This window comes from Mustela nigripes, chromosome 2, assembly GCF_022355385.1.
Source record: "Mustela nigripes isolate SB6536 chromosome 2, MUSNIG.SB6536, whole genome shotgun sequence".
Lineage (NCBI taxonomy): Eukaryota > Metazoa > Chordata > Mammalia > Carnivora > Mustelidae > Mustela > Mustela nigripes.
This window is the reverse complement of record NC_081558.1, coordinates 79692970-79716689: the sequence shown is the minus strand read 5'-3', so window position 1 is coordinate 79716689 and position 23720 is coordinate 79692970. Positions and strand designations below refer to the sequence as shown.

Sequence of the window (23720 nt, the reverse complement as noted above, 5' to 3'; positions counted from 1 at the left end):
GTCTGGGTCTCCCCAGAGCCTCAGGAACAATGGGTGGGGTGCCCTTACTCTTCAGATGAATCTTGCCAGGACCACAAAGAAGTTTGCCTGAAAACCGACTGCAGAGGCTCAAGGCTCCTGGTTCACCCTCACTTCCCCCAGGGCCATAAACGGGTGTTTAATTACAAAGCAGGTGGAAAAACTTCAGAATAAGGGGTCAAGCATTCCATTGTTTGTTTAACTTCTTTACAGGAGAACAGTGAGATGACACCTCAGACTGGCTGCTCCCTGGGCAATTTACATTTCCTCTGCCACAGCCGGAGTTGCTACAAGGTTGAGAAAGAAGGGACCGTTTTGTTTTGTTTTGTTTTGTTTTGTTTTGTTTTCCTTGAGAAAGAGGAAATGCCAGGGGCCGGAGCTGGCAGTAATTCTGAGAAACTACAGTTTATCACTCAGTGGTGATGTTTAGAAATTTCTAAAGGAGAAGTATCTAGGGAGCTGGGATCATGGAATTTTAGGGTCATTTCTATTTCAGACATGCACGCAGGACATACGATGTGTCAGGTCCTTTCTGGAGGACCTATATATCTACATTATGTCGTTTGATCCTCAGACTTGGGTTTTTTGTTTTTGTTTTTGTTTTTTTAAGATTTTATATATTTATGACAGAGCTCAGGAAAAGCTGAGCAGGGAGCCTGCCATGGCGCGCTGGGATCGTGACCTGAGCTGAAGGCAGCCACTTAACGACTGAGACACCCAGGCGTCCCTGATCCTCAGACTTGTAAGGAAGTATTGAGGAAATCACTACTTCTTCAGATAAACCACCTGGGAACTCCCCAGTGGATTCAGGACAGAGGGTCGCCTCCAGTAGGATTCCTGGCTCATTCACTATTGTCACCAGGGTCCTGGCATCTTCAGAGATGGGAGGTCCTCTGACCCTCAGCCTTTCTTTTATTACCCTGTGGCACTGCTGAGACACAGTGGGAATGTTTAAAAAGAATGACTACAGCCACGGCCACGGGGACAACACAAGGAAAACAAATAGAATAACAGGAACACAGGAAATGTGGCTTATAGGGTGCAGCCTCTTTGCTGGAGCTGTTCCATCCCTCCACATAAGAGGCCAGAAAAAATCCCCGTTGCATTCTCTTCTGTTTCCATTTTGGGTCCTCATTTATTCATTTGTCATTCATTTATTCAATAGATATTTACTGAGCACCTATGATGTCCCAGGCACTGAAAATACAGCCTTGAATAATTCAAATAAGTTCCTGTTCTCCTGGAACTGTCATTCTGGTGGGGAGATAAAGGTATAAATGTATACACAAAATAATTTCTCATGGTGATAGGTGGTACGCAGAAAATAATGTGTTACTGTAGAAAGGAATTCCTAAAAGGCTTTAGAAGCCAGCCATTTAAAGCAATGTGCTCACAAGTATGTATAATTATACCCATTTTATAGATGTGGAAATCAGGACTCAGGCTAAATGACTGGACCAAGTCACAGTGGTTAAGGCTGGATTTCTACTCAGAGGTCTCTCCAGAGCCCAGTTTTTCTCACTACAAACTGCTGTCTTGTCAAGGGTGCGTATGGATCCCATCCAGCTCTGGGGATCACGCATGCTGGGCTAGCGTATGGTATCTGGTTTATCTGCTGCCTTAGTCTAGAACAAAATACTGTAGACTGGTATTCACAAATATTCTATGACATTCTGCTCCAGGCCCTTAACATCATATTCTTTTGGCATGTGAAATACATTCATTCCATCCCAATGGGCCCCAAAGCCGTAACTTGTTCCAGCATCCACTCCAAAGTCAAAGTCCAGAGTCTCAGGTAAATATCATCCAGACAGATAGAGGGAAGGCGTAAGTCCCAATTTGTCCTCAGGCAATTCCTCTCCATTTATGAACCTATGAAATCAAACACATTATGTGCTCCCAAAATACAATGGTGGGCAGTTACATGATAAGACATTCCCATTTCAAAGAGAGAAATACAAAAGAAGGAAGGAATGACACGTTCCAAATAAGTCCAAAAACTTATTAAAGGAATGACATGTTCCAAATAAGTCCAAAAACAACATTAAATCCTAAGGCATGAGCGGCACCTGGGTGGCTCAGTCGGTTGGGCGTCTGCCTTTAGCTCAGGTCATGATCTTGGGGTCCTGGGATGAAGTCCCAAGTCAGGCTCTCTGCTCCGCAAGGAGTCTGCATTTCTCTTTCCCTCTGCTTGTTACGTGCGCTCTCTCACTCTCTCTGTCAAATAAATAAATAAATAAAATATTTTAAAAAAAAAAAAACATTCTAAGGCATGAGAGTAAGCCTCTGTGGCTTGATGTTCTGCCCTCCAGGCCCACTGGGGCAGGAGTCTCCCCTTTAGGACCCACTGGGGTGGAGGTCCTGCCCCCACCAACCCCTTGCATCTTTGCAAGACAGGAGTTGGACCCCCCAAGATCCCAGGAGCCCCTGTCCCCATAGCTTAGCCTAATGACCCTTCCCTTAGCTTTGTGTCTGGGCATCCTTTGAAATCTGGGGGGCAGCAGCCATGCCCCCACAGCTTCTGGAGAAACAGTGCCACTCAGACACCGGCGAAGTCTGCTGGTTCCCGCTGGAGGGATGGCCACAGTGCCCTGGGTCCACAGGGCTCAGAAACATTGACATCTTCCCTTCTCCACCAGCTCCTACCCTAAGTGTGGGAAGCAGAGCTGCTAATGGGAAGACAGGTCCCGCAGGCACTAGAAGCCCCATTTTTATAACCACTCTGATGACTTCCCGAGTTCCCTCAGGTGGTTGTTCTTCCATCGTCTCGGACAATAGCTCCAAGCTTCTGATGAGATGGCTGAGTCATACAGTCTCCTGATCAAATGTGGTTAGGCCACACCCTTGGTGTTCTCTGCCCAACACCCTGCCTCATTTTTTTTTTACAAAATAAATAGGCTGAGAATTTTCCAAATCTTTAAGTTCTGCTTCCTTTTTGATGAAAAATTCCATCTTGAAGTCATTTCTGTCTTTTTGAATTTAACTATGAGCTGTCAGGAGAACACAGGCTATTCAACAGTTGGCTTAGAAATAGCTTCAGCTAAGGGGCGCCCAGGTGGCTCAGTGGGTTAAGGCCTCTGCCTTCCGCTCAGGTCATGATCCCAACGTCTTGGGATCAAGCACCGCGTTGGGCTCTCTGCTCATCAGGGAGCCTGCTTCCCTCTCTCTCTGCCTGCCTCTCTGCCTACTTGTGATCTCTCTCTGTCAAATAAATAAATAGAATCTTAAAAAAAAAAAAAAAAGTTTTAGCTAAATATCCAAGTTCATCGCTTGCAAGCTCTACCTTCCACAAAACACTAGAACTTGAGCATAATTCAGCCAAGTCCTTTGCCTCTTGATTACAAGAATGGCCTTTCCACCACTCTCCAGTAACATGTTCCTTATCTCCATCAGAGACCTCATCGGAATGGCCTCTAACCTGCATATTTCTGTGAACATTCTGTTCAAGATCACTCAAGTGTTCTCTAGAAAGATGGAAGCTTCCTCTCCGGCTCTCTTTTCTTTCTGAGCTCTTATCAGAATTGCCCTTAAAGCTTCATTCACCAACAGTGTAGGCTTTTCTAGCACACATCTCCAACTTCCTCCACCCTCTGCCCATCACCTGACTCCAAAACCACCTTCACATTTGCGGTCTTTGTTAGAGCAGCACTCCACTTCTCAGTACCAATCTCTGTAGTGTGTTTGGGCAGCTGTAACAAAATATCATGGACTGAGTGACTTATCAACAGTAGAAATTTGTTTCTCAGAGCTCTGGAGACTAGAAAGTCCAAGATCAAGGTCATGACAGATTCATCATTGCCTGGTGAGAGGAACTTGTTGGCTCATTGACAGGTTCCTTCTCATCGTGTCCTCACATAGCAGAAGGAGGCCTCTTCTATAAGGGCACTAACCACCTCCCAAAGGCCCCAATTCCTAATATCATAACACTGCAGATTTAGTTTCATATGAATTTGGGGGAGACACAAATACTTCATCTGTAGTGTCAAGGCACAGGACGATAAAGCCTCTTGATTGTGGTAACACCTGCAGGAGACATGTACTATCCAAAGTCTAAAAGACCTGCAAGAAGGCTAAGAAAGCCAGACCCACGGACACAGTAGCCCTGCTCAGTCCAGAGCCTTTCCCACAGTCCGGGTTCAGACAAAGTGGTAAAGCTGGTATGCTGCCTACTGAAAGCCATCCATCTCATCCCTCCTCCCACCTAATAACAAAGTACCAGATTGTGCTTTCTTGTTCTCACACTGGGCCCATCACTGGCACTTGCAGTGATGTCTGAGAGCAGAAACTCAACCCAACCTGACCTACCAGAAGCCCTCTCCTAGGAATCTGCAACATGAGAAGTGGTGCCCACATTTCTGAAGTGGCTGGAAATGTGGGAGAAGGACTGAGAAGGTCTACAGTATCCATCGTTCCTGCCCTTGCAGAGGCTGTGTTGTCTTTGAATCCTACAAGTTCCTGGTCTTCTGTAGTTTAACCAAGCCAGAGAGGATTTCTGTTGCTTGCCACCAAGAGAGTGCTGAATAATATATAAAGCTATATTCTAGTGGCCCAGCAAGCAGACCAGAGAAGTCAATATATAATCACAGAATGTGACAAAGTGCCAAGAAAGAGAAGAGAAGGAACTGGGGGACACATTAGACTGGGGAGTCAAAGAAAGGAGCTTTTGGGGAATTGTGTTTAAGTTGAAACCTTAAGGATGGACTCGGGCATTAGAAGAGTGGAGGAGGGACACCTGGGTGGCTCAGTGGGTTAAAGCCTCTGCCTTAAGCTCAGGTCATGATCTCAGGGTCCTGGGATCGAGCCCCACATTGGCCTCTGCTCAGCGGGGAGCCTGCCTCCCATTCTCTCTCTCTGCCTGCCTCTCTGCCTACTTGTGATCTCTGTCTGTCAAATAAATAAATAAAATCTTTAAAAAAAGAAAAGAAAAGAGTGGAAGAAAGACTACTTCAGGCAGATGGAAAGCTTGTGAAAATCAAAATGCCCTAGCCCAGGGAGTGGCATAGCACATTCCAGAGACTTAAAGGAAATGACGGGGGCTGGAGTGGGTGTAGAGAGATGAGATTTACTCTCAGATTGAGTCCAGGGCGGTTTTCTTCTTCTTGGTTAAAATAGTGAAAATCTGTAGTTTCTTCCTCTTGAAAATGGGCAAAATATATGGTAACGTTTAGATCGGCAATTGTGTGTGTGCACGCGTGTTCATGTGCACGAGTGCACGTCCCACAAATGGGATTCCATTTGGGAACTGGCAAGTTTATTCTCTGTATCACGTAATTTTAGCACCTGCCTAGAGGATCTGCTAGGGTGAGAACCATATTCCTTCAGGATTAATGTGGATGGATCGGATAATAGACATGTGTCCTGGGCTTCAGAAGATCGTTTATAGTCCCAGCACAGAGGTATGTGTGTCCTGGTGATGGAGGAAGGTGGGGAATGATAGGGGCAAGACACTGGAGAAAACGCTCTCATACCTGCAGCCTCTCTGCCCATCCAGGTCAGTTCTGCATTTGGGGGTGTGTATCAGTTACTTTTGCTGTGTAACAAATTACCACACACCCAGCAGCTTGAAACAACTCCTACTTACTACTAGCTTATGAGTCTGTAGATCAAAAGTCAGGCACAGTGTGTCTGGATTCTTGCCTGTTCCAAGTATCACAAGGTCAAATCAAGGTGTGGGCTGAGGCTATGGTCCTCCTCGGGGGGCCTCGTGGTTCTCTTTTCAATAACTGGGCAGCGTCGGCTTCCTTAGGGCTCTACGTGTAAGGTCTCTGTTTTCCCTTACTGTCACATGGGCATCTCTCTCAGCAGTGAGAGCCCACCTTCTCTGGCAAGGGCTCCCATTGTAGATGTTTGCTTTCTTCCAGGACAGCTGGAGTGCATCCCAATGATGTTCTTCCCCTCCCCTTCCTTTCCCTATTCCTTTCTGTTACCTGTTGGAGAAGACTCTCTGCATTCACAGGGCTTATGTGACCAGGTTGGAGCCACAGGGATAATCTGTTCCGAAATCAGCTGATTAGTAATCTTAACTACAGCTGCAAAATCTCTGTGCCATGAGCCGTAACAGCCACAGGAGAAACCCCAGGGAGTGGAGGTCATGGCCGTCTGAGGATGCAGCTCGCCGCAGGAGGTTGTGCCTCTTTGCCAGCTCCCAGGCTTCTTGCACAGTGACTCAACAGAAGGTTCTAGCTTCCTTGAGGATGCCTCTAAAAAATAATTTTCCTTCTCTTTCCTCCAACCATCCAAGATGCCAAAAGGCAAGACGGCAAAGGAGACGAAGGGGGCCCCAGCCCCTGCTACTCTGAAGCAGCAGGAGGCCAAGAAAGCATCAATCCCGTTTGAGAAAAGGCCAAGAATTTTAGCAGCGGGCAGGACCTCCAGTCCAGAAGGGACCTCACCCACTCTGCCAAATGACCCCACTACATCTGGCTGCAGAGGCAAAAGGCTATTCTCTAGCAAATCTCAAAGTACCTCCAGTGATTAATAAACTCACACAGGCCTTGGGCCACCAAACAGCTACTCAGCTGCCTAAGCGGCCCACAGATGAAGAGGAGGGACGCAGCAGGAGGAGAAGCAGAGACTGTTGTTCCGGGCTGAGGAAGAAGTTGCGGGCAAAGGGGATGTCCCCACTATGAAGCCACCTGTCCTCCAAGCTGGGGTTAATACTGTCACCACCTTAGTGGAAAATAAGACAACTCAGCCAGTGGTGATTGCACATCTCCCCCGAGATCATTGTCTTCCTGTCTGCCCTGTGTTGTAAGATGGGGGGGTCCCCTACTGCATTATTAGGGGGAAGGCCAGGCTGGGCCATCTGGTCCCCAGGAGGATCTGCACCACTGTCGCCTTCACGCAGGTTAACTCAGAAGACAAGGGAGCTCTAGCTAAGCAGGTGAAAGCTGTCGGGACCAATGACAGTGACAGATACGATGAGATCCACCAGCCCCGGGGAGACAGTATTGAGGTCCAAAGTGGGTGGTTCACTTCACCAAACTTGAAAAGGCAAAGGCTAAAGAACTGGCTGCCAAACTGAGTTAAGTGTACACTGTTGAATTTTCTGTCTATGAAAGTTACAAGGTGCTTGGGTGGCTCCGTTGGTTAAACATCCAATTCTTGATCTCTGTTCAGGTCTTGATCTCAGGGTCCCAGTATAGAGCCTTGCTTCGAGCTCACTGGGGGGTCTGCTTGAGATTCGCTCCCTCCCCTTCTGCCCTTCCCCTGCTCTCTCAAATAAATAAGTCTTTTTAAAAAAGTAATAATAAGTTCTCTTTCAAAGGAAAAAAATCCCTTCTTTCTCCCCCTGCCTACTACCCATTGTGCTAGTTTTCTGCGGCTTCTATAATAAATTGCCACAAACTTGTCTTAAAACAACAGAAATGTAGTCTTTCACAGTTCTAGAGGCTGATATCAAGGGGTCAGCAGGGTTGCACTTCCTACCCGGACTTTGTGGAGATTATTGGCCTCCCCTGGTGGTGGCAAGTGATTCTTGGCTAGTGGCTGCATTACTCTGGTCTCTCCTCGTTTTCAGATCACTTCATCTCTATGCGGGTCTGTGTCAAAACTCCTGCCGCATTGTTAGATTGTTAACATTTAGAGTCTGCCCAGATAATCCAGGATAGGTTCCTCTTCCGAAGATTAATTTAACCACATCTTCTTGCCATATAAGGTATTATTCACAGGTCTGGGGATCTGCATGTGGATGAATCTTGGGGAGACCCCACTGTCCCCATTCCCACAACCTGGATACCAAGTATCCAATTGTCAGATGGCAAGTGTTCATGACACTTGTTCACCCACTGCTCACATTGGGGTGTGAAAGGTGACTTGTTTCAGTCTTTGCCAAAAAAAAAACAAAAAAAACAAAAACACCTAAAACATGTAACACCAGATATGAGGTGTGTACTACTCAAGTCTGAAACCACCTGATCTTGCTGGCCCTTCTGAAGACCACTCAGCTCAGGTTCTAGGTTCTCACCCTCTAGAGGCTTCCTGGACCCCCATCACATCTTTTGTAGACTTGTACTTGGATGGCAAACCAGGTGACCCATGTGAGGTCCTCATGGGGTGCCTACATACCACAGGGAGCTTTGGGGATGGGACCCTTATGCTTCTGAGTATTCTTTTTGAAATGCAAAACGAGAATTCACCATAGGTCTCTCCTGCCCCTTTTTTTCCACTTTGATACTTTCCTATTGAAAATATCTACTGTGGTTTAATTTAAAAGCTATTGCTTGAGAATAAAAAAGCCCTAACTTCAAATGATGCATACAGATTACTTTTCAACTCATCTTACCATATGTGATCGGTAAGCACTCTTAAAATGTGATGATTTCTAGTGATGGGGTGCCTGGGTGGCTCTGCCTTCGGCTCAGGTCATGATCTCAGGGTCCTGGGATCGAGCCCCGCATCGGGCTCCCTGCTCAGCAGGAAGCCTGCCTCTCCCTCTCCCACTCCCCTTCCTTGTGTTCCCTCTCTTGCTGTGTCTCTCCCTGTCAAATAAAATCTTAAAAAAAAAAAAAGTGATGATTCCTAGTTAAATTTCTATCTGATGATCCTGTCCCACCAGCTAAAAAGTTTCTGTATAAAGAACTGGAGGAATAATGAGAGAAATGAGTCTGCTTTGATTGATCATCACGCTCTGTAAAAGCAACCAACTCCCTTTGTAAAAGTGATCACTGCAAGGAATTCTGGAAAGGACGCAGACATCGCATGAAATGAGGACAGGGTGGTCTGTAGGAAGAATGTTCTCCATCAGTAGCAACTGCCGTTAGTTCATCTGACGTGGTGTCATTTTCAATGTTCAAGACATACTTGTGTTTATTACAGACCTTAGGTTATTGTTTGAGAAACATCATATGAAAATGTATATGTGCAGCTTAAGATTAATAATAAAATGAACATAAAGCATTCTTTTCAAAGAAAGTAGCAGCAAGCGTAGAAAGGCTCAGTATCGCCAGAGTATGAAATATTTGACATTCTATTGTGGAAATGCCAACACACAAATTATCCTTGTTCGTTTTTTATTGCTGTAGCTATATATTTCCCCCCATATAATGCTGTGCAAACATTTTATCAGAAACGGTGGAGGAGAGAAAACCCATTGTTAACCACAGCCAATAAAGTAATTTGGCTGCTGATATTACAGTCTTTGCAGTTGGATGGTTATGTTGTTTTCTACATTCAACAAGGGGCAAGAATAACATATCGAGGGTGGTTATAAAGAAGCAAAGGGGAAGTTAAAAAGGCAATATGCCATAATATTTTCACCTCCCTGGTTTCTTCCATTTGGAGCTCATTATGAAAATAGTACAGCCCAGCCCACCGCTAATCTGGGGCTTGAGCGCAGTCCGCCAAGCCCGGGGATCCCGCGGCGCTGGGGCGGGTCAGGCCCACAGGGCAGCGGGCCGCAGACCAGGTTTGGCCCAAATATAAATCAGATCGCGGAGCCCGGCTGCTTGCAACCTGAGGCGGACTGGGGAAATGAGAGAGCGGGACCGCCTGGGCGTGAAGCCCCACTTTCCGCCCCCCGTGGCTCTGCCACCCTGGGAGCGTTCTCACTCCTCCCTCGGCCTGGGTTTCTTCATTTGCGGCAAGAAGAGGTAATGAATGATAACGTACCTTTGTCATGAGGATGGAGAGTGAGTGAAAGTATGCAAAACCCCTGAGAGTATCTGCGCCGCAGAAACGCTAGGGCGCTCGCTAGATGAGTACTGTTCCAGAACCCCAGGCCTCACCGCGACCTGCAGCAACCCCCACCCAGCCCCCGCCCCCGCCCCGCCTGTCCCCAGTGGGCCTCCCGACCTCGTCTTTTCCCGGCTCGCTCCACTCCAGCTCCACTGGCCTACCTTCTTTTCCTCAGACTTGCCAACTCTGTCCCTGTTTCCTTGACCCTCAGCACAGGTCCCTGGCTCCGGGGGCCTCGTGTTAGAGAGGCCCCCTTCCCCCTGACGTTAGCAGGCGCCTCCTCCTGCCCCCCAGCCTCTGCTCCTCGCTCACAACGTATCACATCACACTAGTCGTTTCCTTCGTTGTACTGATCACTATTTGAACTGAACGTGTTCGTTTGTATCCTTGTTAAAGGTCCGTCTCCCGCCTCCCCCTCTCCCCACAGGAAGTTACCAAATTGTCCCAATTTGCCCAGGCCTTTCTCAGTTTTAGCTCTGAAAGCCCCACATCCCGGGAAGCTCTCTGAGGGCAGGGACTCTGTCTCCCACCTCCATTTCTGGCACTCGCACCATGTGCCTGGCACCTAGCGTCCCCTCGGGATGTATTTGCAGAGTAAACAAATGACTAGCAGCACCTGGGCCAAGAGAAGGCCAAGGGAGCAGCAGAGCCTCACTCTAAAGCCGCAGTCATCTCGTCAGATCAGAGAGGCCTGGGAACCCTGCCCTCCTCATTTGTAACGAACCCAACAGAGCCAAATCAGCCCCTGCCGATGCTTTCCCTCCTCAGACGGCACCTGCTTCCTGACATCCTCACTGATGTTTATGCTCCTGTCTCCATAGTTACCGAGATGCCTCAAAGGCCAGCAGCTGTTTTGCATCCCAAGATCAACACACACAAGTGTCTGGAGACCCTGGGCGATCAAGTCCAGGTGGAGGTTTTGGAGGCTGACACGGTTGCACATGTCACTTCCTCGAGGACCAAATCCCCGGAGGGGGCTTGTCACAGAATGAGACTTGGCCTGTTGGGGCTCCGAGCTCTCCCTCAGCCTACAAGCTGCGGATTCAGAAAGGACTTCCCAAAAAATCGTTCTAAAGAGTAAGAGAGGTCAGGAAGAACCGGTGTGAAGGGAGGAAACAGGGGCTACCGATAATTAGGAATGAATGGGGGGAAAACCGTAAAACTGGATTTCCCCGTCCCTACATGATAAAGCAGCTCTGGCATTTGGCTTTCTGGTTGGGAGAAACAGATACACAGCGATGCCAAGGCAGACTGGAAATCATCTTGTACCTACGGAAGCTGCTACGATGAGCCTCTGTTGGCCTGACCTGGGAACATGTTCATGGGCTAACAGTGAGTATCTTTCTTTGGTAACTGTGAAAACTGCACTTCATTTCCTTTGTTTATTAAGTGGGAATGGTCATCTCTACCCTGACTTCCTCACGAAGATGTTGCGTTATTATGGGATATCAGCCTCATCCTATGGGTTGAATGAAGTAAACTGCTCCCTCTCGGGGGATCTGTTAAGGGGGTTGGGTCATTCCAGTTGAGTGAATAAATCGATTTCCTTTGACAGGTTGGTTTCCTGCTGCTCCAGAAGTTTTTGCAACAGGGAGAATTTACTTTATCAGCAGAGAGAGGTGGCGCTCAGCGCTAAGCTCCTTGAGATCTTCTAGAGACGGCCTAGGGAATCATGATGGCAATGTAACACTGATATACGTAGGGTTCATTCTTTGAGCTCTCTGGGTAAACTATTTTAGAATCTGGCTTTCTGCGTAAGAGAGGAAGGGATGGGCTTTGAGCTGTGCCGGGGGAAACAGAGGGTCCACCACTCTCTGGGGTCCGGCTGGGGTTACAAACCAAACTCCAGGTACTCCTCTGAGCAAGTGCTTCTGAGGTTCTGACTTTTCCTTCCTCTTTTTACAAACCCTAATGCTTTACGGCCACCCTCCCTCCAAAGCTTTGTTCCCTCCCAGTGCCTAGACTTCCCTGAGCTCCTAGAGGCCATGACTGAAGTCCATAATGGCCCAGCTCCAATGCTGCCTCTTCCACCAGACAGCCCTGCCTACCCCCAGCCTTCCCTGCCAAGGAACAGCTCTCCACATCCCCTGCTCCAGTAGCTGCTAGAACCATTGTGGGTCCTTCTTGATCTTTTCCCACGGGACAGCAATTTGTAGCTCTCCTTTCCTTCTAAACAGCAAAATTGCTGAGGCAAGACCCTTTGCATTATTAATTGTTGTATTCCTTTGGAGCCTAGTATGGTGTGATGAGCACCACAGGGGCTTAATAATTATTAATTGAATTGAATCCAAGTGGAGAGGGGGTGTGAAATTTACAAGCAGCACGTGAGGGGGAGGCTGGGTCTGCAGAAAGCCGAGTAGTGGGTTCTGTCGGCCTTCAGGGGCAGGGTTATCAGTGGTTAGGTAGACCTTGGTCCTCAGATGGTTTGTGTCAAGACTGTTCTCCACTGGTGACCATGTTACGCGTGTTTGGTTTTCATTATGTCATTTATTAGGAGATGCAAAATTTTAGCTGGCCAGCATCCCTTTAAGATTTATCTGTCTTTGACCAAGACTACGTGTCATTGAGCCTAGTGTCTGCATCCTGAGAAGCGAAACTCTTCGGAGCTGGGCCTGCCCAGGTCCGATTTCGATGTCAGGGGAAAGGGAACCAGGAATGAAGGTGGAGAGCCCTAACGATTTGCTTGATCATGAGAAATCAAATGGAGAAAAAGTCTCCTATCTCCATGGAAAAACTGACGCTCTTTTCTCCAGCCAGCTTCGAGTGGGGAAGAGACGGGGAAATTTGTAATAACTTGCAAGTTTGCCCAGAGGATGGAGTTGTGTCATTTTTCCTGCCACAGTCTGTGCTGTTGGCTGACAGCATGGAATTTCTTCCTGGGTCGAGTTGGCGATTATTCACAAAAATAGCCAGTTAGCTTGTGCAAAGCCCCAGACAGAGACTAGTCCAAATGTGCTGAAGAGGGAGATGGAGGTGGAGGGTGTTGCCCCACGGTGTGGCTTTTCTGCACTCTGACCTCCTCCGTGTTCAATTTCTACTTTCTGATTTCATCCAGGCCCCCTGGCTTCACTGGTTGTTCCCTACTGGCCTGATATCTTCACAGCAGTCCTTGACAGTCCCTTCCTGGGCCTGGGCTGCCCCTTACCCCAGCCCCCCCAAAACCTTTCCCTTGCAGGCACCTTGCAGACTGATGGTGCTGTAACCCAGAAAACGTGTCCTGGATCCAGCAAAAGGGATGCAGGTTTCAGGTTGGGAGGGATGTTTGCTGTGCTACCATGGGCTGCTGGAACCAGGCCTTCCTGTGAACCCCAGTTTTAGAGTGCTTCAATAATAAAGCCCCAAGAGACTTTCCCCAACCACTGGCAAGCGCATCCCTCTTAACATTTCAGGCAGCTTTTTCAATGACTTCCTCCCCCTAGGAAAGGCTACATCAGAGACTTACCACCTGCCCTAAATAAGTACTTATTGCCTGATGGAGAGTAGAGGAGGTGACTTCTGATTTTCACCTCTCATTTTCTAGCTCAGGTCCACATTTACACACAGGTGTTTTCTACATAGTCTGACTCTTGTAAATCAGCCAGAATAGGATGCCCAGCTAAAAACATAATTTAAGTAAACAACGACTGTTTTAGTGTATTTCCCAAATATTGTGCAGGACGTACCTATACTAAAAAAATATTTAATGTCCATCTGAGATTTAAATTTCTTTAGTTCCTTTATTTTTCCTAAATCAGGCAACCCTAGCCAAGCAGACCCTGATCATTTTCCTTACTCCTGTCAGTCATCTGTTTGTTTATCTTGATGGCAGGCATTTTTATCACATGGTGTATTAATTAGTTCACTAATGCTGCAAAATGCTACATAACCCAGTGGCTTAAAATAACACTCTTTTCTTCATCTGGGTTTGTGAGTTGGTTGGGGGACAGGTGACGGAGGCTGGCTCAGCTGGGGCCATCTCTGCTCCACATGTCTCTCATCCTCTTTTTGGGACCTGCGGGCTGGTTTAGGCTTGTCCTCATTGTCTCCATGGCAGAGGTGCGTGAGAGCAAGACGCAGTGCATAGGCAATTTCAAGCCTTTGGCTGTGTCGCGCAAATTAATGTTCCATTAGCCAAAGCAGCCGTGGCCAAATTGAACACCAGGATGTAGAAATGTGAAGAGTGTGGACATAGGGGGAAGGTGAAGAGCTGAATCAAACAATCTCTCACGGTCAAAAGCCAGGTCACCCTAGGGGCTGACCTCATTTTTGCCTCTACTAGCTAGGAGACCTTGGGAAAGTCTCTAAACTGTTGTTTCCTTACCTATAATGCCTGTAGTGAAGGTTGGGTAAGGTGATTGATCAGTAAATGGTAGCTGGTGGGGTGCCTGGGTGGCTCAGTGGGTTAAAGCCTCTGCCTTCAGCTCAGGTCATGATCTCAGGGTCTTGGGATCAAGCTCTGCATCGGGCTCTCTGCTCAGCAGGGAGTCTGCTTCCCCTTCTCTCTCTCTCTCTGCCTGCCTCTCTGCCTACTTGTGATCTCTGTCTGTCAAATAAATAAATAAAATCTTAAAAAAAAAAAAAGTGGTAGCTGACACCATGGTCAAGAACAGCCATGTCTTCCAGTTTCCAGCCATGAACCCCTAAACTCTGCTTTTGCTCTAGAGTTTCTGTCACAGGGTCCCCTGAGGAGCTGTGCGGCATGGATGCCCAGGGCAGTGAGCCAGGCCCCATGCAATGCTCTGAGCCAGCTGTCTCTGCCTCTCAACCCTGGAGCCCCCTCTCCACTATGGCGGGTACTACACTCCAGCTCATCCCATTTTCCCAGCTCAACCCTGCCCGCCACATGGGCCCAGCTGAGTTTCTCACAGTTTAATCTGCTTCTGAAATCAGTATTCTTTTCTTTTCTGGAAAGGGAACTGATTACAGAGTTTGAAGCCTTCTTTTCTAAGAACTCTGGCTCTGGGTTCAACTCTAGACTTTTCTATTTATTATCTGTGCCTTGGAGAAATTATTTAATGCCTCTCTGAAACATAACCATCCAACCTACCTCCTGGGATGCTTGTTTTGGGGATTATGTGAGTTAAGACATGTACAGTCTTATTTAGAAGAGGGCCTGTCACATTGTATAGACTCCGTAAGTGTCAGGGTGGGATACTATCATTTTTGATACTATCATTTTTATTATTTTTATCACCACTATTTTCATATCTGGTCTTCTTTCATGGTTGTAATATCTTACTTTTTCTCTCTGAAGACTTAGTTCTTTTTTTTTTCTTTTTAAGTTTCCTTTTCCTTTCTGCCTATTGCCTTTCCCCCCCCATCCCCCGCCACTCTAACACACTCTCTCTCTCTCTCTCTCTCTCTCTCTCTCTCTCTCTCTGAATTCTTTCATTTCTCTTTGCTTTGGTCTTTTTTATGTGAGAAGCTTTCTTGGTGATCTTTGTCTCTAGGTTTATAGAGACATATACAAAGAGATGACGGTTTAGTGGCCAGCCTTCAAGATGGTGCCCAGTGAATCTCACTGCCCAGTATTTTCAACTCCTTTACAGTCCCCTCCTGTATTGACTAGAGCAACCCATGTCGCTGAAATAATACTGCAGAAATGACAGAATTATGATTTCCCAAGCTAGGTCATAAAAAACATTGTAGCTTCCACCTTACCATCTGGAACCACTTGCTCTGGGTGAAGCCAGCAGCCATGTTGTGAGGCTACTCAAGCAGCAGTGAACAGATGTCCGTGTGGTGAAGGACTGAGGTCTCTTGCCAACAAACACTAACTTGCCAGGCATGGGAGTGCACCATCTAGGAGGTAGATCCTCCAACACCAATCACGTCTTTAGATGACCATTGGAACTGTTTCCAACCAGTATATTGACTGCAACCTCATGAGAGACCCTGAGCCAAAGCCACCTCAGCCACCCTGAGCCAGCTAAGCCATTCCAGAATTCTTGACTTGCAGAAATTGTGAGGGAATACATGTTTATTTTTATCTGAGGCCACTAAATCATGAGGTAATTTATTATGTAGCACTAGATAACTGATACAGAGGGGTAGTTGGCTGACTGAGCTAGGAAAGGGAATCTGCGTCTAATTACTTATCAACTAAACTTTCAGCCAATCCCAGAGTTAGCCCCACCCTATATGGCAGTGTTTAGAGTTACTTGGACCTCCAAATCCTGAGTTCAGCCAAGCAAATATGCCTTGTAATTCATAAGAAGTAGGTTTCAGTTTCTTTGTTCTGTGAAATAGGTTATCATTTTTTCATCTGCTTTCACTTTTCTAAAATTTTATTGATATTACTCATCTGTTGCCAACTCCTCTTTTGTTCTCTTTTTCTTGTGGGTTTATATCCTTCTTTTTAATTTACTGTCATTTAATAGGATGGGGGGAGCGGGCAGAGTTAATGTGTTTGTTCAGTCTGTCACATTTAGTCAGAAGTCAGAAGTGATCTTTCACTAGTCCCAAAACCTCCTTGGGTCTCCTGGGTTGAGTAGTTTGAGTAGCCCGTTCTTGGTTTTGGCTCAGGTTGTGATCTCAGGGTCCTGGGATCAAGACCTGTGGTGGGCTCCATGCTCAGCTGGGAGTCTGCTTCTCTCCTTCTTTTTCTCCCTCTGCCCCTCTGCCCCATGCATGCTCTTTCTCTCAAATAAATGAATAAATAAACCAGAAAGAAAAAAAGAAAGAGAGAGAGAGAGATGGAAGGAGAGAGGAAGGAAGGAGACCTCAGCTATGTGGAGACCACAACTATGGCCACTCTGCTTTTAAAAGGTTGGTTGTGTGGGCAAAGAGAGCCAATGTGTGAAGGCCCCAGCAGACCCCAGGAACTTCCAAATGCCTTTGGAGTTATGATGGTGTAGGTGATGGGGAAGGGAGAAGAGAAGGAGAACTATCCTAGCTCTTTGAGGAGGAAGAGCCACATCAGACAACTGAAAGGAGAGACCTGGGCAGATGCTAAGAATAAAGACCATCAGAAATGGGCTGAAATTTTAAGTGTAGGAAGAGCATGTGGATTGAGGATGTGCAGTGATAAAACTCAGAGCAATTCCATCCTCAGATACTGTCCTCAGGGTGTTAAAGACAAACCCACGGCTTCAGACCCCATCATCCTATAAGTCTACAAAAGATAAGGGAGAAAAACTGACTATATATAAGACATTTCAAAGGGACAGAATTGAAAAGAAGTGATGAGAGGAAGATCCTTTTTTTTTAGATTTATTTAGAGAAAGAGAGAGAAAACGTGTGCATGAATGAGTGTGCAGAGGGGCAGGGGGAAGAATCCTCAAGTAGACTCACCACTGAGTGCAGAGCTTGCCACTGGGCTTGATCCCATGACCCATGAGATCATCATGACCTGAGCGGAAACCAAGAGTAGGACACCCACCTGACTGAGCCACCCTGTTGTCCCTAGAGGAAGATCTTGAGCCTAGCAGGAAAGCTTCTAGTTTCTCACCCTTAAGTATGATGTTGGTGATACGATTTTGTAGATCTTCTTCATCAAGTTGATGAAGGTTCCCTCTATTCTTAGTTTACTGAGAGTTTTTATCATGAATGGGTGTTAGATTTTGTCAAATGCTTTTCCTGCATCTATTGATATGATCATGTGATTTTTCTTCCTTGGCCTGTTGATGTGATGGATTACACTAATTGATTTTCTAATTTTGAACCAGCCTTGCATGCCTGGAATAAAGCCCACTTGGCTGTGGTGAATAATTCTTTTTATACATTCTTGGATATGATTCGCTTTAATTTAATTATTTCTGCTCTAATTTTTAGAGCGGAACCTCTGCTTACTCTGAATTTAATTTGCTCTTCTTTTCTAGTTTCCTAAGATGGAAGCTGAGGTGACTGATTTTAGATTTTTTTTTAAAGATTTTATTTATATATTTGAGAGAGAGAGAGAGAGACTGCATGTGCACAGAGGGAGAAAGAGAGAGAAGCAGGTTTCCTACTGAGCAGAAAGCCCGACCTGGGCCTCAAGATCCCAGGATCCTGAGATCACAACCTGAGCCAAAAGCAGACACTTAACCAACTGAGCCACCCAGATACCCCTCTTTTATTCTTTGTAATATATCCATTCACTGTTATAAATTTCCCTGTAAGTACTGTTTTTGCTGAATCCCCCAGATTTTGAGAAGTTGTATGTTCCTTTAGTGTTGGGCACAGCAAAGATGGCGCTGGCCTGCCTTCTCTTCCGGCTAGAAAAGGCGCCACCGTGGCAGTATTGGCGCCAACGTGGCGGTTTCGGTTCCGCATATCTCTGATATTTCCTCCTCTCGCCCAACACACCCTACCCAGTTACTGACTACGTAACCAAACCCCATAGGCTCTCTCCCCGCTGACCTCATTTCCCATCCCCTACCCAATATAAGCTGCAACCCCGCTCAATAAAGTGAGATCCTGCTTCGACAGATCCCCGAGTCTGGTGTGGTTCGTTAATGCGCCTGGACTCGCGACACTCGCCATCCCGCTCAGCCCCAGGGGGAGCTACCGGCTGGCCCGGACGCTCTCCTCGTGCCTCTCGGCCCACAAAACCTACCGGAGTCCGACACTTTAGCTCACAATATTTTGCAATTTCTCTTTACATTTTTTTCTTTTACCCATGCATTATTTGGACGTGTGTTGTTTAATCTCCAAGTTTTGGGGATTTTCCAGCTCTCTTTCTGTTATTGATTTCTAGTTAATTTTACTGTGGTCTGAAAGCATACATTGTATGACTTCTATTCTTCTAAATGTGTTAAGGTGTGTTTTATAGCCCCAAATGGGGTCTACTTATTGTATATGTCATGTATACTTGAGAAAAATGTTTACTCTGCTCTTATTAGATGAAGTGTTCTGTAGATGTCAACTATATCCAGTTAATAGATAGTGCTGTTGAGTTCAGATGTTTTAAATTTCTACAAAAGCAATATGTTCGTGCATTGCATGTATTGTTTCTGTAAAATAGCAAGGCAACAAAACAAAAACAATGGATGAAATTTTTTCAAAGCAATAATGTGCCGAGGCAGAAGGTGTTTGTGGGGAACAACCTTGTGATCATCACTGAGGGCTCATCTCCTCATTCTGCCAGCCCTGCCAGTTCAGATGGCAACCCAGGGTTTGGACCCACTGCACTGACCACAGTCAGTGGCACAGTTAGTGCCAAGGGCTGGGCTTGGACTGGGAAGAGGACGGTACAACTCTGAGCCTCTCCCAGATGCAGGCACAAACTGCTGGTGATAGATGGCTAAAGTCCAGCCAAGCCTGTTCAACTGTGATTATAATAAAAGGCATGAAGTTTATGCTCAGGCTCTAGGCTTGTTTATTTGATTAAGCAATTGAAGGCTTGTGTCATTTTTGCCTTGTGTTTTTGGCTGGGTATTAAGTATGCCAGTTCACAGAACCAGAGGCACCTACCAGAGAAAATGACATCATGGATAAAATTATACTTTCAGCCTTTTCTTTGGCAATTTTCACCAAAAACACTACACTTTTTTGTTACACCACCCCTTCTTTCATAATGGACATGAAAAGAAGGAAATCTCGAGTTCAAAAAGAGACCAGGGCAACCAAAAAGTGTCTAGTAAATGAATGTGGAGAGTTTGATGTAAATAACCTAATGTTGCTGCAAGTAATCTTACCCAGCATTCTGTCAAAAGTCCTCTCCCTGGTCCCTTTCTTTATGGCAAGGCTCATTCTTCCAGTGGAAGAAGTCTTACGAGGAAGGGTTCAGCACCCTATGCAACAACTGTGGGGGCGGCTGGAGGAGTTCGTGGTGCTGTTTTCCGATTATGAATATGTTCATCTGATTTCATCAAGGTATTCAAAATTAGCTTCTGGATATCAACCACAGAGATAGCAATTATGAGCAGGATAGGGGCAAGGACACAGGCCTATCTGTTTGTGTACGTATCTAAAGAATCAGGATAATCATTTCATTGTCTTACTCATAGGAAGTTAGAAGCCCTGTGAATTAAACAGTTTTCTTGATAATTACTTTTTTAAAGTTAGAATCATCTAGAATACTCAAAAACATTTTTAGCCCAATATCAGACTGATTTTGTGAGAGAGCGAGTGAGTGATTGTGCCCACGTGTGCATATATGCATGCATGTGTATGTGTGCCTTTTTGGAAATATGTTTGTTTACAATGAAGATGATGACATCATTGGTAAAGATAAAGCTATAAAAAGAGAGTTCAATTTATATACCTGTCTGTAATAAACTCATGGTTCACAGGGAGCAAAAAAAATTTATAAATCACTTACGATGCCCACCTATTATATACAAATTACAGTATTTGAAGGAACGATGGATTTTATTATAGCTGTATGACACTTCTCAATGAATACCTTTCTCTAATCATTTGTAAATCTTAGAGCTTTCAACTTCTAGATTCAAAACCAAATTCTTTGCTGATTCTGTAAAAAAAATATATATATATATATTCAATGGCTTTAAGAGAAGAGGTCAAACTTACATGTAATTATTCTGTAGAGAGACCAACATTTTTTTTAAACATTGGGTTATGAGGAATAGTTGTTTTGTGAACCTGTACATAAGATAAGGAATATTATATGCCTTTGAAAATGTTTTCCAGTGGCAACTAGGTGGCTCACTCAGTTAAGCGTCTGACTCTTGGTTTCAGCTCAAGTCACGATCTCAGGGTTATAGGATCAAGCCCCATGTCAGGGTCTGCACTCAAGGGGGAGTCTGTTTGATTCTCTCTCTCTCTCTTCCTCTGCCCCTCCTTCCCCTCAGATAAATATGAGTAAATCTTTTAAAAAAGAAAGAAAGGAAGAAAATGCTTTCCAAAGCCTATGGAAAATTAACTTGCATAATGATCTTCTCCAATAAGCCATTAATTTATAGCCTTTCCAAACACATTTGCCTGGACCTTAGAAGTAAGAGCTCAGCTGTCACTGCTTCTCCCATGACTGTGTCCAAGTGCCTCCATGTGACAGCCAAAAGTCAGAGGATGGACTTGATATGTTCCTCAGAGTCCCTACATATATCTAGATCTATGTAGAAGAGTTATAAATTCTAAATTTTTCTTCAACTCCGTGCCATAATGCTGCTTTTGGGTGAAGCATTGTGTTTTCTAGTGTCCTTTTAGAAGTACAAATATGGCCATAAGAATGTATAATCAGGTTGCTGTCCTGCTAGCTTGCTCTCCTCAATGACTTCCGGGGTGAAGGGTGGATCGGCCAATGCTGCTTTATGCATTATTGTCAGTGAAAGAGAAGAGAGAAACTTCGGGATTAGATTTAGCCTATGAAACAGAAAAATCAAAGTATGGCTTAAACATGATAGAAGCCTATTTCTTCCTTCTATTAAAAAAAAGTATGGAGGCAAGTGTCCAAGGACAATGGGTTCTAAGTTCTGTGTTTCTGGGGCTCCATCCTGTTTTATAGCTTCCATCCTCAAAGTTCCCACAGGGTCCAAGATGGCCTCCTGCAGACAGAAGAAGAGAAGTAAAGACAGAAAGGGCTCCACCTTGCTGAGTCAGCTCCCTTCAGACTGGCTTCCTGGGAGTCCCGAGGATTTCCCTCACTGGCCAGAAGCAAGTCCCAGAGACACATCTAGAGGCAAAGGAGGCTGGGAAAGCAGTACTTTTTTCCTTGGTCACAACGTGCCCAGCTAAAAATAGGGGCAAGTAAAGAGGAAGTAAGGAGTAGAGAAGGAATCCTGGGAGTGACAACTAGCCATTTTTGCATTTGGCAAGACATGAAGGTCATGACTAGGCTTGGAACAACATCTGGGCTGATGCTGTTCTAGGCTCTCAAGAGAATGCCTGTTCTGTCCACACTTTCCTGCTTCGTCTAGGCTTTTCCTGGGTGTGGGACAATCCTAAGGGTGGGAGTCGCCTAGTCCTGGTAAGTGAATTGGTTTGTCCAGAGCCATCAGGCCTAAAATCAATACAAATGCACAGAAAATCACTGAGTTTACTCCAAGCAGACCACAGTGATGCAGTAACAACCCTGGGCGTGTGGGGGCAGGTGGTGGGACGACCTTCCCTAAGTGGCCTGAAGCTGGGAAAATAGCTTAGAACAGTGCTTCCGAAACTGCTTTCCCACCAGTCCATCACAGACCAATATGAGCTCCTACTGTGATGACCACAGGGGTTCAGCAATACCCAACATGGTCTGTTCCTGGTTGGAAGAGACTGGTCCTCTGATCACACACTTGGAGATCATACTGTCAACTTGCTATGAAAGGGTTCTCCATGTGTATTCTGTTTCCGTAATGGAAGGGCATCCTGCTGATACAGCCAACCCCCTGAGGCAAACCGCCTCCTGAGTATCCCAACTTTCTGTCCATTTCCCCCACCTCCAGGGTTCCATCAATCCCAATAACTTCGCTTCCTGTTTAATTTCAGCGGCCTTGGTTTTTGTACTTGTGAACAGGCCAGTGCTGAATCAGTGGATATTATCCCCATTGTGCAGATGAGGAAACCAAGGCCCAGGTTCAGTGACACTCTTGGGGTCACGCAGGGTACTATATGGCAGAGAATGAGGGTCATTACTTAGTCTCAATCCGTGCAAAGGGAGAGGCAACCTCAAACCTGACTGGGTAACACCAGCATCACGCTTGCCGTGGGACTTTGTCTCCATCCTTGCGGCCAGGGGACAGCGTGGTCCCACTGTCAAGAGCAAAAACGCACAGACCCCTTCCACAGCCCTCAGCTTCGCCTGACAGCATCAACCGGGCAGCTCAAATTGCTCCACCTCCAGCCCGTGCCCTCTCCGACCTGCCGAATCCTGTGTTTGCCCCACTCACAGGCCGTTTCTTCAGATCAGAAGTGAAAACCCATCCCAGCGCACAGTACAATCTTCCATGCCTTTCCATGGCTTAGCTGAGCTTTTCTTTTAAACCCTTATTCTGATCTTTGTTTCATGTTTACAGAAGTGGATTCCTTTTACTCCTTTACCCAGCCCCCCCCCCCCACACACACCCAGGAATAATCCCTTTGGAATTTAAGCTTTTAAAGAGCAATTCCTTGGATTATTTGAAAGGCAGCCCTCCCCCTCCTGCAGGGAGCGGGTTCTGTGGCCCAGAGCTGTATGGGGACACGGGGACACACACCTTGATGATGCATCAACCGGGAGGGGAAAGCTCAGGCCTCCAGAAGGAAAGGAGCTCTGGCTCTCTGCTCAGATCTAGCCTCCCCTTCCTCCAGCTTCCCTTCCATTTCTATACTAGTTAGCATGAAGAGCAATCTTGAAAAAGAGAGAGAGGGACTGGGTGGGTGGAAGAAAATGACACTGAAATGTCACCTGCAATGGGGGAGGGGAAGGATGATGTCTGCACACCTGGGGCAGGGCCCCTCATTTTTCATGGTTCCCTGGACATTGGAACATGAAGACATCTGAAGGAGGACTCCAGGGTGTGGTGGACACCACTGTTCACCACCAGCATCCTCTGCTGTGGCCCAGCAGCTAGGAGGATTGTCAGTGGGCAGCCTCGCCTGTCAGCCCCTTCAGGGATCACCTCAGCTACAGCGAGCCACCTAGACCAGGGTAGCACTCCTCTAGAGGGGCCCCACATCCGGTAACTGACGGTGGCAGGAGTCTAAAGACTGGGCCGTGCCAGCTCAACTCAGGATCATGCTGGAAGTTGTGGGCTCACGAAGGCTGCTGTTGGGTTGCATCTCAGCGCCACTGCTCGATGCCCTTGTCTCCCTTCCACAGTTGGTCGTTCCAAGGGCGATGCCCGGTAAACATCCCACTCACAAACTCTGAGTCCACTTCCCAGGGAGCCCAGCCCAGGAAACCGAGGTTGTTGACACACAAGCCAATAGTCCTAACACCAAAAAGTACCACACACTGGTGTTTGCTTTGATGACACATATGCTAAAGCTGGAAAGACTCAGAAGATTCTCCTGGTCCCTGCACAAATCCATGGTGTTCCGTATTTTTTTCAACACACCCACGCAGCATAATTTTGTTTTTGTTTTAAGATTTTATCTATTTATTTGACAGAAATCACAAGTAGGCAGAGAGGCAGGCAGAGACAGAGAGGGGGGAAGAAGGCTCCCCGCTGAGCAGACAGCCCTAAGCAGGGCTTGATCCC

The 23720-nt window shown here is 46.4% G+C and overlaps 1 pseudogene; it reads left to right on the top strand.

Annotated features, from left to right (window-relative positions):
* The first annotated feature begins 6259 nt into the window (after positions 1-6259).
* On the top strand, positions 6260-7047 carry LOC132010483 (large ribosomal subunit protein eL8-like; annotated as a pseudogene).
* Positions 7048-23720: the final 16673 nt, after the last annotated feature.